Here is a 5,763-nt window from a genome sequence, read left to right on the forward strand (position 1 = left end):
AATCCTCAGGCTTTTACTCAAAACTGAGCCGAGATTTGTATTGCGATTGCTATAAAAAGCACGATAAACCATTTTCAACACTGTTAGCCCCAGAAACTAGTGTCTAGCGCCGGTAAAAACCGAAAATAGAGCAGCGCGGCTGACGGCATCGAGAGGAGGCATTGCGAAGCTGTCCTTTGCCGTAAAAGCACATTGGGACCTAAAACAAACGAGACATAACTTACCTCTTCGGTACTGTTATTGAGGGTCAATAAAAAATTATCTTTGCGTGGTACTTTGTTAAATTCTAGACGTCAAACTATAAAGTCACGTGTCTAGTGATCAAAAATATGAAAAATGGAGCGGCCCGTTGGGGATCATTCTTAGCTGTCAGTTTATCGCTCTGAGACCCTCTGCCTCGTTGGCACGGACACTTTTAACAGGCCAGGCAGAAACACTGCCACTCTAAACGTACCTGTGTCCGTTTGACGAACTCGAATAGCATCGATAAACCATTATCGCAATATATTCTCTAGTTTAGTAAAATTAGAGGAAATTAGAAGGGCGCCAATCCTTACTTGATAAAAAAGTCATTAAAAAGTGCAAGTTTGCCCGGGTGCATACGCACTAATAACATATATTTTTCTTTACCTCATCACCACACACTTCGGATGCCTGTTTACTTTATCCTTAAAAGTAAACATTTCGGCGGAACTCCTTCGTGAACATTTTCGAGGGAAGAAGGTTGCAATCGAGGGACAACACGGAGTCTTCTAATATAATTGGGGGCATTTGAACACTGTATTTTTTTTTTCGCGCACAACTTGGCGTTGTTTATAAGCCGACCGACACGTCTCTCAAGCTTTGCGAGAGACCAAGCTGGCTGTGATACAGTCGATTCCAGAAACGGCAGCGGTCTCCAAAATTGAGCACGGTCCGCTCTGGCTCTCTGTTCGTGATCTTCAGGGCAGCGAGGTTACCGGGCAAAAGCTGGGGCCATTGGTACGCCTCCACGAGATGCTTCTTTCTGTGGAAACAAAAGTATTTGAAGACTATTTATACTTAAGCCATGACACTTGTACAAATATAGTCGGCAGATATCACGTGGTATGTGTTTAATCAAGTTCACACTGTTAGATCATTGTGTACGGATCACATGTGGCGCGCAATGGGACCTGCAGCCAAACACAGATGTACGTCCGCATGAATAATATCACGGATCAAGATAGCATCAATCCCGTGCAAGAAAATCAGGAGAAGATTTTCATGCCCTGGAGAGGATTTAGATCTCCCGGATGGGAGGTGTGTGTATTTTCCTCAATCTTATGAACCTTGTAACCCTAGTCAGACCTTTTTGGTGAGGCTAACGAATGTATGGCTTGAGAACGTTTAGCATGCTAAAAACTTACCACCTTGAACTTTTAAAAATTCCAGGGTACTTTAAATATGATTTTTGATCATGACTATAAACTACACCTAAAAGAAAGTAAAAATAATGCAAAAGAAATAAAAAGCGACAAGGTAAAATAAAAAAAAAACAGCAAACCCAATCGAAGACGTCCTCATTTCTCCGTTGTGTTTTTAATTCATTCTAACTTGTCATGTCGTTATTTACTGATTTTGAATTATTTCCACATCTGCGCTAAGCTATAAAGACACAACAGTTATTTATTTCGTTTCACACCTGACGCTGCGCTGCAGAAAAGGCAAAAAAAAAGTTTAGTCGAAGGAAAACACACAGAAGGAAACGTCTCAAATCAGCTCTGATTCATTTCTCAAGCATCCTATATACCCACACAGGCACTCTCAACCAACTTCTACGCAGATATTTCCTTTGTTGGAAACATTTTCAGATACAAAGAACATACACATTCACAATTGAACAAACTGTTCAATCCGCGATACCATCATTGTCAACCTACTTTTGCGAAGAAGGTTCTTGACTATGATGGTATTGTGGGTTGGACCGTTTGTTCTCTTCTGAACCTGTATGTTCCTTGAATATGAAAGTGCTTTCAACAAAGTAAATATCAGCATAGAAGGTGGTTGACAGTAGTTGTGGGGATATGTATAAGATGCTTGAGAAATAAACCAGTTAGCCGAGTTTGAGCCGTTCCCTTCTGTGTCTTTTCCTTCGACTAGAAGTGTTTTTTGTTTTCTGCTCCACAGTTTTAGGTGTTAAACAGTATGATTAGCTACCACCAGCTCGCCTGCGCACTTAATGTCCTTTCACAAAAATGTTAATCTGGGGTCTTCGTCCGTTCTAGCTACTCTTCATGGGAAAAGGGAAGGGGGAATATCTATAGTGCCTTCCCTGTGAGATCTGAAAGGATTGAGGCATCGAATCTGTGTAAATGCAATTTCAAATACAGAAGAGAAGAATGCAGTTTTCACTTACCCATGCTTAGCGAATGAAGTCCACAATCCCATCAATTTTTTGCTGTAGTTCTGGTCATCGGAAGACGCCTTTTCCACAACTGGTCTTCCAAAGACGTGCAGAACGTCTTCGACGTGCGACATCCCGTACCAGGGTTTCTGGGGCGAACTCGAAGACGTGTGGTTTAATATGTAATAGAAGACTGAATAATCTGTATTACTTGCTAACCTCATTGAAGCTTCTTTTGACGAGCATGTTATGACATTGTCGCCCCAAGCAACCTGAACCGCTCGTCTGAGCTTTTCATAGTCGGTGTCTCCGAGGTCTTGTGTATAAATGTTATGAAGCTCGTCTAAAAGCTGGGGACTCGGAGGCGAGAGCAAAGGCGCCAGTAAAAGGAGCGTCTCAATTTTCGTCAAATTCTTCGGCGAGCCAGCATGGAACACCTCCGGAAAGGATCGTCGGACAAAGAATCCACCTTCGTTAACCACGTGACCAATTAATATATCCTTACTTCCTTGATACTCTGCCCTACAGGGTTCATTTCCTAGGGAGGGCACACCAAAGACTGTCACGAAGCACAACGCACCGGGACAAACTAACCCTTCTGCTACTCTAATATGCAAGGGATCAGCCCGTCGCAAGCACTCAATGACATTCTCTGGGAGACCAGTTTCGGGCTCAGATGAATTCGTGCAATTAAGATACATTGCCATCTTTTTTACTTTCGTGAGTAGCCTCGGGTCACTGGCGTGATCCGAATGAGTGCACATAGCTCCGCTTTGCATAATGGCCCTTTGAAAAAGGGCTCTGGAGACCGGTGACGACAGGTGGAAATCTACGGACATCGACCCTGCGCTTTCACCGAAAAGTGTAACTCTCCCTTGATCTCCTCCGAAAGCGGCTATGTTGTCCCTTACCCAATGCAACGCCAGCAACTGATCCAGATGCCCCTGATTTCCAGGGACATCTTCCGTGCCTCCGTACAAGAACCCCAAGGCTCCCAGTCTATAGTTCATCGAAACAACTACGACATCGCCGTAAGCTGCCAGAAGTGCACCGTCATATATACTAAGAGAAGACGAGCCCAAACGGAATGCGCCACCATGGATCCACACCATAACTGCCAGGTCCGAAGCACTGTTGTTTCTTGCCGGGCTCCAGATGTTTAGGAACAAACAGTCTTCGGTCTGAAAGTTAATTCCTGCAAAGAGATTTAAGATCAAGCCACACGGATAATATGATTGCTATAAGAATGATCCCTTTTTGGTTGAACCCTCTTTCGGATTATAAATTACCACTTCAGCCTAAACTTTTAATCCGGCTCCAAGATGAGTTAAATTTGAATTTCAATTACTGTTACTTCAAACTTTCGTCTCATCAGAACTCATCTGAAGCCACTGCGTTAAGTGCCAGTTCTTTTATAGTTTCATAAAATTCATAACCACCGTTTCTTTCAAACTGCAATCTCTTTCGATATCTTCCATTTGGTGTGACGTTTGAGTTCTGTTGGACGCTTCAAGCACTCTTTCTCTCTCTCTCTCTTTCTCTCTCTCTCTCTATATATATATATAACGGAGAAGAAAAAACCCTTATTGAAAACAGCAACAACGGACGTTTTAATCTTCGACGTTTCGGCCGGAGTCCGGCCTTCGTCAGGAAGAACTTTTACAGATGAACGCGGGTGGTATTTATACAATGCTACGGTCGAGTCCAAATTTTGGCGGGTTGACGGTAGGAGCTTTCGTGAGAGAGAAGCTTAGGACAGTTCGTATCCGGGTAAGAACTGCGAAGGGCAGTTCTCACCTGGATAAGAACTGCCCTACGCTTTTCTCTCGCGAAAGCTCCTACCGTCAACCCGCCGAAATTTGGACTCGATCGTAGCATTGTATAAATACCACCCGCGTTCATCTGTAAAAGTTCCACCTGACGAAGGCCAGACTCCGGCCGAAACGTCGAAGATTAAATCGTCCGTTGTTGCTGTCTTCACTAAGGGTTTTTTCGTCTCAGTTATATACCCACGCCTTCGGCCTCCCGCCACCATGTCCGTTGTGTATATATATATATATATATATATATATATATATATATATATATATATATATATATATATATATATATATATATATATATATATATATATATATATATATATATATATATATATATATATATATATATATATATATATATATATATATATATATATATATATATATATATCATTAGATTATGGTCACTGATCACTTTGTGGCAGGCCGCCAAATTTAGTTCTTTTAGCAGTTTTATCCTCTTCGTTTGCTTAGATAGGTGTGCATCACACTTCTCATGTCCTTCTATGGGTCACATTCAAAAGCTTAAGGCCGCGAGGTTCAGGCACGAGCCATTTACAAGACACGTGGTACACTGCTTTAATGTAAATATTAGATCACTCCTTTGAGCTGAGCTATATAACACTTTGTTTCTAACTCGTACGTAAATGGACTAGGTTCTACGAGTCACCGGACCCTATTGTGTGGTGAGGAGACAAAGTTGTTTATCGTTTTGCTTGTAACACATTCGTGTAATTTATTTTTTACTTGATAATATTGATGTATACTAGAGCTTTGCTTTCAAGCAAGAAAGCAGAAGGCAACCAAGGGCGCAGATTTTGTTTTCCACTTAAATCAAAACGAAAAAACATTGTGCTGAATTTCACCCTGCGGTCTTGACAGCATTCTTGTGTAAGTGTCGAACTGGATGCACACTGGAGCCGGTCGAAGGCATCCGCAACATCGGTCCACGGCTCCGCGGGCTCCGGCTCCCGGAAACGAAGTGCTCCGACTGGGGCCTTGCCGTACCGAATGCCGGTGAACGAATTGACAACTTTGCCATTTAGCTGCTGACGGAATCCCCTCACACGGCCGGCCGTCGTTTGTACGACGGGTCCCTCCCCGTCGTGGCTAGCGTAAGCCGCAGCCGTGAGTGCCACACAGGAGAGCAGCAACAGGTGGCCTGACCTCTGCGCTTTCATTATCTTCTAGGGGCCGGAATTCTGCGGTAGGAAAGATGACAACAGCAAATGTACAAGTCACTCTTATGCAGCTTTGCATAAATGCAACCATAACTGACCTTCACGTAGGTTTTCTGCTATTCTGTTCACTAGATTTCCTCGCTGTGGTCGCACTACGGCTGAATGTCTTTCTAGACACCACAGTGTTCATGCCATTAACACAGTCTTTGTGCCTGTTCGTTCGCCCTTTTCATTGGCGCAGTGTTACAGTGAGGACGAAAAGAGACGGTTCTATTACGCCATTTTAATTGGATGCGCGCTCAAAGCGTGTACACGTATCTTGACCCGTCGCTAGAGACCGGCCACAATAACTAAAATTTCACCGAAATATGCCATAATACCTATCTTTTTGATT

General features: G+C 43.0%; 1 pseudogene; it reads right to left on the reverse strand.

Annotated features, from left to right (window-relative positions):
* Positions 1–813: 813 nt before the first annotated feature.
* On the reverse strand, positions 814–5,369 carry LOC8053186 (annotated as a pseudogene).
* Positions 5,370–5,763: the final 394 nt, after the last annotated feature.

This window comes from Ixodes scapularis, unplaced genomic scaffold (assembly GCF_016920785.2).
Source record: "Ixodes scapularis isolate PalLabHiFi unplaced genomic scaffold, ASM1692078v2 PGA_scaffold0__279_contigs__length_252992795, whole genome shotgun sequence".
Classification (NCBI taxonomy): domain Eukaryota; kingdom Metazoa; phylum Arthropoda; class Arachnida; order Ixodida; family Ixodidae; genus Ixodes; species Ixodes scapularis.